The sequence below is a fragment of the Pinus tabuliformis genome, chromosome 9 (assembly GCF_031772625.1).
Source record: "Pinus tabuliformis cultivar Carrire ecotype Pingquan chromosome 9, CPIR1, whole genome shotgun sequence".
NCBI lineage: Eukaryota > Viridiplantae > Streptophyta > Pinopsida > Pinales > Pinaceae > Pinus > Pinus tabuliformis.
The window spans coordinates 240,960,059-240,974,250 of NC_142307.1; the positions used below are offsets into that span (position 1 = coordinate 240,960,059).

At 34.7% G+C, this 14,192-nt stretch overlaps 1 pseudogene; it reads left to right on the forward strand.

Moving 5' to 3' along the window:
• Positions 1-11,246: 11,246 nt before the first annotated feature.
• Positions 11,247-11,864, forward strand: LOC149148077 (UDP-glycosyltransferase 89B2 pseudogene; annotated as a pseudogene).
• Positions 11,865-14,192: the final 2,328 nt, after the last annotated feature.

Consider the following 14,192-nt stretch of genomic DNA (forward strand, 5'->3'; position numbering starts at 1 on the left):
GGATCAGAAGGATCAGAATCCGACAAAGAACCACCAGCGAACACGCAGGAATACTCACAGGCCATCATTGTTCCCCCTTCTGACTCACAGGGTTGGCGTAGGGTGGAGAAGAAGAAGGGCAGAAAAGTATAGGTTTTGATGTATTTGTAAACTTTTTTATTTTTTTTTCAGTATATTTGTCCTATTCATGGACAGCTATCTGCATATGCTCTAAGCATCTACAAAATGTAATTTATTTCAATTTGAATATAAATTACGACTTTTTTCCACGTGAAAAAAAAAAACAAGAGAGAGAGAGAGAGAGTGTGTGTGATTTATTGATTCACCATTGTAAAAATAAAAATAAAAAAAATATGAGGACAAATCATAGGCTCCAAAGGAATTCATTCAGTTACAATAAAAGGAAGAGCTAAAAGAGAACAACTACTTTGGAAGTAAATCTCAACCTTTGATTTGTGCAAACTATTATGAATATTCTAGAATATTCCAAGGAAGTTAGATTTCTACCCTTCACCTAATAGTTATTGACAATTAATTATAATTTTATTTTAAATTATTATTATTAATGGTTATAAACACAATTAACATATGAGTTAAATTTTTAACCTATATATAAGCTTTGTAACAATATTATAGGTCAATACCATGTCTTACCATTACTATATACTCAAAAAATCATAATTCACATTCATATCATATTTATTTAATTAATCAATTTAATTAAAATACAAAAGAGGCATAACTACTATTAAGACTAGAATAGCTATATAAATTAAATAGATGGGAGATGCCTATAGGCATTGACCCATAAGAAGCATCAAAACACTTGCTTTATTTCACCGATAGGTATACACAATATGGAACTAATGTTGTAATGTCCTATCATGTTTGTTATGTAAACAAAGGTGATAAAGGAATAAAAATAAAAATAATCATACTTTGAAATAAAAATAACTTATTGAACCATGGTATTCATGTGGAACATATTTAAAGAGGGAATGAATAGCCTAGATCCATCTTAATTCGGATCTCTTTGGTTTGCAACTCAAGAGATTTGATCCCTTTCAAGGCTTTGTAAATCCCTAGTTAAGATGGATCTAGGTTTGTTATAATTAATAATAAATAAATAGAAGAACTAACATATAAGTTAAACATATATGCATATAAAGCAACATGAAACTGGATTTTTAACCTTGAAGATTTATCCTCTCTTTACCATAGAGATTATTTATCTATAAATAAGTTGTTTTATAATACCATGGATTATCGATACCACATACTCAAAAATCATACCTCACTTCATATGACACTCGTTGATATGACAAAAATTTTAATTAGTCAATTTGATTAAAAGGGAAAAAATGGCATAACTACTTCGGAGATAAATCTCAACATTTGATTTGTCTATGATACTATGAATATTCTATAATATTGTATGGAGGTTAAATCTCTACCATCCAACTAAAAAATATTGATAATTAAATTAAAATTATGGAAGTTTGTTCCAAAATAGACATGTCTAGTAGCATAATGATATTAATATCAAAATTTAAAACCATATAAATTAAATAGAAGGTAGAATCCCATAGGAAGAAATCCATAAGAAGCATTAAAAGAATTACTACATGATACATCTTAGGGTGCTAAAACTTGAAAAAATCATAAAAAAATTAACTATAGTATAACTTTATTTTAAATTATTAGTACTTTTATTAATAAATAATAAAAATAATTAGTACTAAGTTAAACATATACACATTTAAAAAAACATGGAACACAATTCTTAGCCATAGATATTTATCCACACTTTATCATGGAGTTTCTTAATCTATAAATAGGCTTTGTTACAATACCATGAGCTAATACCATGGATTATCAATACCACATGTTGAAAAAACCATAACTCGCTTAAATTTGTTCATATGATATTTTTTTAATTAATCATTTTAATTAAAAGGAAAAAATGACATAACTACTTTGTTGAGAATTTTTAATTAAAATAAAAAATTTGGCCTGAGTACTTTGGAGATAAATCTGAACATTTGATTTATATATATGATTATGAATATCCTATGGAGGTTAAATTTCTACCATCCATTTAATAAGTATTGATAATCAAAATTTAAACAGTAAAAGCCTTATTTCTAAATAGACACCCTTATTGACATAAATATTCTGTGAACATTAACTTGTGTAACAATATAAACTAGCATTTGCACCACATGTTGCAAAGGAAACACCGTAAGGCAATGACATAAGAAACAATAGCATAGAAAAAAGAAGTAAAAAAATTATGCAATGTTGTTTGCTTACTGATGTTTCTTTTTTATCATATGTTATGTTTTATGGAGATTCCAACGAGGATATGTTCAAAGTGAAGGTCATGCACCACACTTCACTCTAAAGGATTTATGAAAATGCTCTTCATTAAGATTCTAGAACCTTTATAAGTAAATGATTTAAATCAAACATTTCATAACAAAGTAATCTCATATCACCTTAATTCACAATGCAATGGATAATAGTTTTTGTTCATTAGAAATTGGTCTAATTTTATGAGGAAAGCTTAATAGAAAGACTTTAGTAGTAAGGGGAACCTTAATAAATTGCCTCATCATTTGTTATATGATGTTGTTAATTTAGTTACTTGTTGCTTCTTATCCTTATTTCACTCATGTAAAATGTCCAAACTATAAAAGAATGATATTATTTATTGTCTCTTTGGACCATTGTATTTTATCTAACTCAATCATTTCCATAGCATCAACTAGGTGTCCATCATTCTCTTTCCATAGTGACTCAATGTCTTCAAATGCATTTCATAAATTTGGTTTAATAAATGTTGGTGGAAAACCAATATATTTCACTGTGTAGAAAGGAGTGTACATTGGTTGGAACAAAATTGTATTGCTCTTACCATGTGATGTTGTCATCTAAATCTTGAATCTTTGTCACCACTTCTAAAATTCCCCATTCTAATTGTTGTTTGGCCATGATGATATTGGCATCATATACTTGTTCATGATAATATCATTTAAGAAGTCAATGATAAGTAGCACAACTAGTTCCTCACAATTGTGAAATTCCGCATTCTAATTGTTATTTGACCATGATGATATTGGCATCATAATCCTTGTTCGTGAGAATATCATTTAAGAAGTCATTGATAGGTGGCACAATTGGTTCTTCACAGTTATGAAAGTAAAGGAAAAATTAATTCACATTATGTTTGAAAATGTTATACTCAAAGTCTTGATTCATGAAATTTTGTATCCTCTCCTTTTGTTGTTTTAATTTGTGTCATCTCAAAAAAATATTTCTCCAATAACCTATGTTATTGATATCTTAGCAGTGGCATTGTCATTAGGTTTTCTTGCTAGACATTAAGCACAACTAATTTTGTAGTTTCAATTGAAAATTTCATGCCTCCATTCCATATTTGTTATAGAAGGAAAAGATCCCTAAAAACTATAGATGAATCCTCATCATGAAATCTAGGAGCTAGCTCATTAATCATCTATTCATCCAAGGTGTCATCTCCATGTTGTTGGTAGCTTCACTAATGATGCCTAAGCCTCATGGTAATACATTAATAATTTACATTACTTTTTGACCAAGAGATTCTAGAAGGCGATGGCGAAAGCGGTGATGAGGGTTTGCAGCGTGGCCTCTCTGGTTTGCACTGGTTTGGCCACTCAGAGAGCTGGCTACCTCCTGCTCTTGAACCAGATCGGAGATTGGAATCTGCACGATTGCTTGCTCCTGCACAGGGATATCCATGGAAGAGATGACGTCACCGTTTGGGCGGCTACACTACCTGAAAAAAAATGCATCAGACGATATTGGAGCCGCTGCCTTCACAGATTCTTGCTACGCTACAAAGACTCACCTTGGAGGTTCTATAGATCTCACCTCAGTAGAAAGCCATCAGCGGATCTGCCTCTCGAACCTGCCAAATCGGCTTGCAGAGACGCCAACGTTGGCCATTCTCATCGACTGGGTAGCAGACTTGGATCTGTAGGTTGCATGCCCATGCACAAGGCTCCCCTTGGCACAGATGAAGTCGTCGTTTGCGTGGCTGTTTTCCTTGCTAATGTTCCAGACGGTCCTAATGCCGCTGCTTTTAGAGTTTCTCACAATGTAAATAGGAGCAGCCCTGACGTTCCCTCAGATCTCTTCTCTACCGTACGTATGCAGCGGATCGGCTTCCTGAACCCACTTGATAGGCCTGTAAAGGCACCAAGGAAGGAAATACACATTGACTGCATATGTGCCCCTCGTCCAGCTCTGGTCAATGCTCAAAGACTGGCGAATCTAGACATGGATCTGTCTGTTGTTTGTTGGACGCAGTTTCCTTTCTTGAACCAGCCAGATCTGCCTGAAGAAACACATGCATTTCAGATCTAAGTAAAACTGTTGGGCAATACGATGATGCAATGGGTACACGCAACAGATCTTGTGCAGGATCTTTTGCAAAAAATCGAATGTCGGCTAGGGATCCCCTCCTCTTACCTCAGATTGCTATATAAGGGTAAGCAACTTATGAATCCCCTTCCTATCTCCTTTTACAACATTCATAAGGAAGCTTCTATTGTGGCTACCTTTTGTTTAAGAGGTGGTTCCATTGGGCAGACCTCCTCTGCCCCTTCTTTCTCTTATAAAGATGCAGTCCGCAAAGACGCTGCCCACCCACAGTCCTCTTCGAAAGCAGCCCAACCAACTGTGGCTCCAATGCCATTTTTGGTAGACAAATCAGAGGAAATTCCTTCCATCAATTTCTCTCATCCTGAGATTGACAATCGCTACCAGATATTTGCAGAATCCACACTCATATGCAGATTTAATGGGCTCTGGCCTTGCACATCAGATCTATACCAATGGATGCATACCAATTGGACTACAAAAAGCAAGATCTACTTATGTTCAAAAGGATTCTTCATTTTGGTTTTTGACTTAAATGAAGATTACCAGAAGGCCTTAATGGGAGGCCCTTGGTTTTGGGGTTCGGCTGGGCTTTTTCTCACCCCTTGGTTTCCAGACTTCGACCCTTCTATAGCTGTCATCACCAAGCTTCCCATTTGGGTCAGGCTCCCAAATCTTCCGGCACATCTATGGCATATCTCTGTCTTCTTAGCCATTGGAGACACTTTAGGACGCTACTTGGCTACAGATTCTTCAAGAAAGGAAAATGGACTCTACACCTACGGCAGAATTTATGTAGAAATAGATATCAGCAAAGGAATACCGAATCAGATCAATATCAAGATTGGAGATTTCCACTGGACACAAACCTTGGATTACGAGAATACAGCCTTCCGTTGCCGCCATTGTCATCAAACGGGGCACCTCCAAAGTACGTGTACCTAGTTCCTCGACAAAAAGAAGAATCTGAAACACAAACCCAAATCCAAGAGCTGGAATCCCTGTGTGCCACCCCCTCTTATGGACAATATAGATTCCTCTAGTTCGGATGAGGAGGAAATTGAAGCAGATGGGTAGAATGATGAGATTCCGCTGGACACTCCCTTGGTCGGTCCGACAGTCCCCTCTGCCCCTCAGATTTCTCAAAAACGTTCTCATATATCTTCTTCCTCAGACTCTGATAAGGATATTCCACTGCCAGAGCATAATAGTCTACAACTTGTTATGGCTCAGCCAAACTCCACTGGATGGGTCAAAGTAAGCAAGAAAAAAGGCAAAAAATGTTGTGTGGCAGTAACTACCCTCTCGGGGTAGATATCTCTGCTTAGTTCTAGCTTTTTGTATTCTCGTGTTTTCTATGGCCCTTTCTTTGATTGTCTCTAAGGAACGAGGTAGATAGCCTATCACCTACGGCTCCCATGCTTTTCTGCTTCGCTTGCATGCAAGCTTGATTGTACTATACATTTCTTATCTTAATAGAATTAGTCTTATTCAAAAAAAAAAAAAAAAAAATTGCATTAATACTTTACATGGGAAACATGTGGGTACTTTTGTTTAGGGCGATGTATATTGGCCCTGAATGATACTATATTGAGCCTACATGATGGTGAAAAATTGAGTATGCTAGAAATCACTAGAGAACCAATCTACCTCCTATTCATATGTGTATATATATATCCATATATGTTTTTTCCTCTCATGATTTGGGTGAATAAATCCACAGAGGAAAACATGAGATCATGGCTAGGGGATTTTCATAGGAAAAACAATATCCACTATGTAAACTCTTTCTTCCTCGAATCTAGCAGAAATTTTGGATATAGATAATTAGGGAGAATGAGTTAAAATTAGAGTTGGTCAAATAAGATTTGGTTAAAATTGTTTGTGTTGGATGATGCAACTCATTCCCAACCCTTAGATGGCAGCTAAGTTTTCCTCTTAAACCATCTTAAGCCCTTTGTCAAAGAAAATAATCTATACACCTACACACCTACATCATCAAGTGTTCTTTCTAATAGTCATTAAACTTGTAGAGAGAAAAACTCCAGTGTCTACCATTAAGGAGTCTATTCAATACTTTACAACAATCAACTATACTAAGAGGAAGCCATCATCATGACATACAATCCCACCATCATGTTTCCCATATAATTGGAATTGATGTTGATTGGAAAGATCTGGAAACTAACCCCAACATAATTTCACATAACATAAAGCTCAAAACACATAGTTGATATCTGATACGTTTATATTTCCTATTTTTGTTTCGCTTGTACTATGTCAGCTATGTCTCGTCTCTCTGCATTTTTTTTCTCCTTCGTGTCATACCTTTGTGTTTACTGCATGATTTACGCGGTGAGCTCTATCGATATTGGTCAATGAGGACCTTATAAGTACATTTATTTATAAAAAAAATTAACAGTGTTAATTTTGATGTAAGTGGGCAATTATGAATTTCAATGTGTTTAGTGGACACACTGTCGATACAAAAGCAATTGAGAAATACATTTTCCACATGGAAAAGCTGAGATTTGTGTGGTTTAATATGGGTGGCGTTTCTTGCATCGGTAACTGAAAAACTTATTTGTAAGTATTTTGTTCTTCTTGGTTTCAAATAATGGTAACATCTCATCTTCTAAATGAATATCGATGTCATTCATCGAAATTGCTTGATCTCTATAGAAAACGTTGGGTGTTTCTTCTGATTGAATCTTTCCATGGATAAAATTTTACAAGACTGTATCTTTAATGAATTTTAATGGACAACTTCTGATTGAAATTGGGCGGCTTTTAACACTACAAGTTTTGTAAGTTGATTGATGAAGTAATCACAAGGGTAGCACAGTGTTGATACCATCCAAATCTATTTATCCAAGGAATATTGAGGTTGCGAAGTAGAGCTCATTTGTCTGAACTCCCCCATATGTATATTAGACAATTTTTTACTTGGGTGCAATAATCTTTCTTTTGAATGAAGTCAATGCAGTGTGTAAATTTTATCCAACATTCAAACACACAATGTAGTGGGGATGGATCTTCGAGTGTTACCCTCTACACAAAGCATCTTCCTTCTTTAGATGCAATTAGAATAATATTAACAAAAACCTCTTGGGTTGGAACGGAAAATAAAAGAGTATAATAACTAGATTGACTGAACGAAGAAATTATTGCACGGATCTACCCCATCAAACGATTCAACCACCATGTAGCCTTTTCTTATTTCCTATCATCATTATCAGTAAGCCACTTTTCACATTTGGGAAGTTTGTCAACTGTCAAAAGAATTATGTAGAATGCATTAGCTTCTATGTATGCAAATATATGCATACTATTCATGTACTTGAGTACTCAAAAAATTGACGCATGGGTTTCACAAAGTTAAAAAAATGTTTAAAGATATAGAAATCAGAGGTGGGAAAGTAGTAGAGAACCCTCTTTGGCAACCAATCAGAGTTTCTCCATTGGTTCAGAGAAAAGAGAGAGCCTGAGTTGCAGGTAAACCTCTTTATTCCATTTTTTCTATCCCATATTAACAGTTCAATCAATGGCGGCCTCTAGGGTTTCAAAAAAATTATCATGAACAAAGTCCACCAAACCCTCTTTTAAGGCCATGGGCGCAAAATACTTGCGTCTGCCCAATGCAATTTCCGTAAGTAATAAGAATCAACCTTGCTCCTACTGACGAACATGCTATCGGGAGTAATGACAAAGCCCATGTCTAGTTTGCTCATATAGAGAAACCCTCTGTCCTTTCTCATGAATTTGTAATCATGGGCTAACGTAAAAATGAATCCCCTTGTAGAAGTATGCCCGTAGATGAAGGCAATTGACGGTAACTTCAATTCCACGAGGGCTGTGACGAGGTGCATGAATTTGAGGCCGAGGATATCAAATCGATCCTCTCTACTGCAAGCTTTCATTGTTGTACGATGCAAATGTGTCGCTTATCATTTTCTCCAACCTAGGAAGCTCATTATAATTGTTTCAATCTAATAATTTTCTCCAAATGAGGAAGCTCGTTATAATTGTTTCAATCTAATCATTTTCTCCAACCGAGGAAGCTCGTTATAATTGATTCAATCTAATGGCATAGGATTCTTTGATCGTCTAACATAATATCCTATGTAGGGGAATTGTTTTCAAGGGGAAATGCCTTATGGTGTAATTATAGTGATAGATATGTTTATTTTAGAACATGTTTCTTGAATTTTAGTTGAATTATGAAAAATTATTAGGTAGATAGTAGGGATTTAACCTACATGGAATATGGATATTTTCATTAGTAATTAGAATAAAAGGTTGAGATTTTATCTTAAAGGTATTTATGCCTTTTTTCTTTTCAATTTAAATAAAATATTGGCAATGATGCATTATGAGATAAGTGTCTTTATACCTACTATGAATTGATGTCTATCCATAATTGACATGTATTTAAATTTTATGAGTATATTAATTATAGTTACATTCAACAAGCAAAAAAATATATTCTTATATATGCAATTATCATATATATAATTTAATTTATATAGCTATACTAATTATAATTACATTAAACCATTGAAAAAAATAATATTATTATAAATAAGTTGAGCACATGCAATTATCATATATATAATTTAATTTATATAGCTATACTAATTATAATTACATTAAACAAAAAAATAATATTATTATAAATAAATTGAACATATGTAATTATCATATATATAGTGTATCACCCATCTGGTGCTTTTGCTGTTTCTGTCATCTATTCTCTGTGGAAATACATGCCACAAGAACAAGTATCATCAAATGATGATATTGTCCATATTCCTGAAGTTCCTCGTCCTGTTAGTTTTCCAAGGTATCAAATCTCGCGCCTAGAAGAGGTCAGATCCTGTCTCTGAATTCATGAGATGCTCCATGAATTTGAATGTAAAAAGTTGGGGGTACTATTATCAACACCTTCTATGATTTAGAAGTTATTTACATAGACCATGTGCAGAGAGTTTCAGGTAGGCCTGTTTGGTCTGTGGGTCCTCTACTTCCTCCTCCTGTGTTCGAGCCCAAGCGGGGAAGAAGCATGATTGAAAGAGGGAAACCCCCTTCAATCGATGACTCGGTATGTCTTCAATGGCTTGACTCCACACTCAAGTTCTCTTTCATCGGGATCTTTTCCTCGTTCCTGCTTGGGATCCCCAGGTTGTGTTGTGGGAGATGTAGTTACTGCTTTTAAAACTGTGAATCTGCAAGATGAAATTTACAAAATAAATCAATATGTTTCCTAGAATTATGTTAAGGAGGATGATCAATATTCCTCTGAAAGTGTTGTTCTTGTGGGCTTCATCCATTGGAATAAGGGAAGAAGCTAAGGGTTGAGATCTACAGAAAGTTCTGGAAAGACCAAGTATAGAAGGAATATAATACATCTGTTGTTGATCAACCAGATATTGCATGGGTTAGCGAGTTGGTTGAGGAGCCATCAAATACTGAATTTGGGCATATATTTAAGGAATTAAAAAAGGTATATTACTTTTTGAATTTATGTTGGTTTGTTGAGAAATAATAAGTCAAATTTGCATAGATTCATCTAAATACTAATATCTATCAGAACTAAGTTAAATGGATCTATGTTCATATGTGATAAATATATTATGCCTTTTCTGGCGTCAGTTGATGTTCAAAGATTTACAATCTTTAGCAGAACAGTGCCATAACTTCTTTCATGTGGACTATGATGTGAGTTGCAGGGATTGTAGAGTTTCAGCTGAAGATTTCCAATCGTTGCTAGAATGTTTAAATTGCAGCCATGGTAGTTAATGATAAAATTTCAAAGCATAGCTTTGTAGAATAAAACCATAACCAATTTTATAGGTTGGTATGATATGCTTTCATCAAAGTTGGCGTGTGTTGGTTAAAATATTTAACCAGAAGAATTGCTTGACCTTACATGGTTGAGGCTATGGAAACAAAAGAGACCATAGTTCTTGCACCATGTCATGGCATATATATATGAGGTTGCCTTGATTTATGTAAATTACAGTCAAGATGGACAGTCGTGTCCATCATATAATAATGTTTATAAATCTGAGTTTAATTTGTTATGTTTTCTTTAAGGTATTGGCTGATTTTGATATGAAATTGTCCCTTTAAAAAAAATAAAGATGGTGTGTATCATTGAAGTTAATCTTAAGCTTATTGTACATATGGCCTAAAAAATATTTCAGATTCCTAGTATTTTTTCATTACTTCTCTGCAAAGCTTTTTCAGTATGCCTCAGTGTGACAACCATGAAATTATGTGAATGTCCACAACTAAATACTCTTAATCATTTACTATTGCATCAAAATCAAATCTGGGAAAATATTTTAATTTGATTGAAGTTTACACTGAAGACATTTATTCATTCATTGTTACATCAAATTGGACCTGTGACATGAATGAATTTCTATTTGGTGGACGCAAGAAGATGGTGTGCAAGGGTAGTAGGTTTTCACATAATTTTTTTATGATCTATGTTTTCCTCATTGTCGACTACAGTAGTATTGTGTTAGATTTTGTATCAAAGTCTCAATTATCAACACCTTCTATGATTTAGAAGCTATTTACATAGACCATGTGCAGGGAGTTTCATAGTTTCAGGTAGCCCTATTTGGTTTGTGGGTCATCTGCTTCCTCCTATTGTGTTCAAGGCCAAGCAGGGAAGAAGCATGATTGAAAGAGGGAAAACCCCTTCAATTGATGACTCGGTATGTCTTCAACGGCTTGACTCTCGGAAAGAGAAGTCTATAATTTATATTTGCTTTGGCAGCCAGGCCTACCTTTCAAATAAACAAATCTAGGAGATGGCAACAGGGCTCGAGACAAGTGACGAGTCCTTCATATTGGTAATCAGGGATCCTCCAAATGGTATGACTGCTGATGAATATGGTGCTATTCCACAAGTTTTTGAAGACACAATGACGGGAAGAGGTATGATAATTAGAGGTTCGGCACCACAGCTCTTGATCCTTTCACACCCTTCTGTTGGGGTTTTTCTTACCCACTGCAGGTGGAATTCTACCTTGGAGAGCATCATACTAGGAATCCCAATGATAAAATGGCTTATGACTGTAGATCAATACATAGATGCTCTATTATTAGTTGATTATCTTAAGGTTGGAGTTAGGTTATGTGAGGGTGCCACCAAAGTACCCAACAGAGATGACTTGAGAATTGTAGTTAAACGACTATTGGGAAGAGAAGGAGAAGAAATGAAAAGAGCAGAGGAGCTAAGCAAAGAGGCTAGAACATCATCACAAGAAGGGGGATCCTCCTACAAAAACGTGGAAAACTGTGTAAGTGAGCTTAAAAAGCTAATCATGCTCGTTGACGAGCCATCAAAAACTGCATCTGGTCATATTTTTAAGGAATTAAAAAAGGTATATTACTTTCTGAATTTTCGTTGGTTTGTTGAGAAATAATAAGTTAAATTTGCATAGATTCATCTAAATACTGATATCTATCAGAAATAAGTTAAATAGATATATCCTCATATTTAATAAATATATTATGCCTTTGCTGGCCTCAGTTCATTTTCAATGATTTACAGTCTTTAACACAGCAATGCCATAACTTCTTTTATGTGGATTATGATGTGATTTACAAGGATTGTAGAGTTTTAGCTAAATATTTCGAGTCGTTGCCAGAATGTTTAAATTGCAGCCTTGGTAGTTAATGATATGCTTTCATCAAAATTGGCCTGTGTTGGTCAAAATATTTAACTAGAAGACTTGCTTGACCTTACATGGTTGAGGCTATGGAAACAAAAGAGACCATAGTTCTTGCACCATGTCATGGCATTTATATATGAGGTTGCCTTGATTTATGTAAATTATAGTCTAGATGGACAATTATGTCCATCATATAATAATGTTTATAAATCTAAGTTTAATTTGTTATGTTCTGTTTGTGGTATTGGCTGATTTTGATATGAAATTGTCCCTTTAAAAGAATTAAAGATGGTGTGTATCAGTGAAGTTAGGTTGCCTTGATTTATGTAAATTACAGTCTAGATGGACAATCATGTCCATCGTATAATAATGTTTATAAATCTAAGTTTAATTTGTTATGTTCTCTTTATGGTATTTGCTGATTTTGATATGAAATTGTCCCTTTAAAAAAATTAAATATGGTGTGTATCAATGAATTTAATCTTAAGCTTATTGTACATATGGCCCAAAAAATATTTCAGATTCCTAGTGTTTGTTCATTACTTCACCGCAAAGCTTTTTCAGTATGGCTTAGTGTGATGACCATGAAATTATGCGAATGTCCACAACTAAATACTCTTAATCATTTACTATTGCATCAAAATCTAATATGGGAAATGGTTTTAATTTGATTGAAGTTTACATTGAAGAAGTTTGTTCATTCATTGTTACATCAAATCAGATCTGTGACATGAATGAATTTCTATTTGATGGACCCAAGACGATGGTGTGGTGGGGATGATAGATTTTCGCATATTTTTTTCATGATCTATGTTTTCCTCATCGACGATTATAGCAGTATTGTGTTAGATTTTGTATCAAAGTCTCAATTATCAACACCTTTTATGATTTAGAAGCTATTTATATAGACCATGTGTAGAGAGTTTCAGGTAGGCCTGTTTAGTCTGTGGGTCTTCTGCTTCCACCTATTGTGTTCAAGGCCAAGCGGGGAAGAAGCATGATTGAAAGAGGGAAACCCCCTTCAATCGATGACTTGGTATGTCTTCAATGGCTTGACTCTCGGAAAGAGAAGTCTATAATTTATATTTTCTTTGGCAGCTAGGCCTGCCATTCAAATAAACAAATCCAGGAGATGGCAACAGGGCTCGAGGCAAGTGAAGAGTCCGTATTGGTCATTAGGGATCCTCCAAATGGTATGCCTGTTGATGAATATGGTGCTATTCCACAAGGTTTTGAAGAGAGAATGAGGGGAGGAGGTCTGATAATTAAAGGTTGGGCACCATAGCTCTTGATCCTCTCACAACCTTCTATTAGGGTTTTTCTTACCCACTGCGGGTGGAATTCTACCTTGGAGAGCATCATACTGAGAATCCCAGTGATAACATCACCTATGGTTGTAGATCAATACATAGATGCTATATTATTGGTTGATTATTTTAAGGTTGGAGTCAGGTTATGTGAGGGCACCACCACAGTACCCAACAGAGATGACTTAAGAATTGCAGTTAAACGACTGTTGGGAAGAGAAGGAGAAGAAATGGAAAGAGCAGAGCAGCTAAGCAAGGAGGCTAGAACGATAGTGCAAGAAGGGGCATCCTCCTACAAAAACATGGAACATTGTGTAAGTGAGCTTAAAAAGATGATCGTGCTGGTTGAGGAGCCATCAAAAATTGAATCTGGTCATATTTTTAAGGAATTAAAAAAGGTATATTACTTTTTTAATTTCTGTTGGTTTGTTGAGAATTAATAATTTAAATTTGCATAGATTCATCAAAATACTGATATCTATCAGAACTAAGTTAAATGGATCTATGCTCATATTTGATAAATATAATATGCCTTTCCTGGCCTCAGTTCATGTTCAAAGATTTACAGCCTTTAACACAACAATGCCATAACTTCTTTTATGTGGACTATAATGTGATTTACAGGGATTATAGAGTTTCAGCTAAAGATTTTGAGTCGTTGCCAGAATGATTAAATTACAGCCTTAGTAGTTAATGATATGCTTTCATCAAAGTTAAAGCTGATCGTGTTGGTTGAGAAGCCATCAAAAATTGAATCTGGTCATATTTTTAA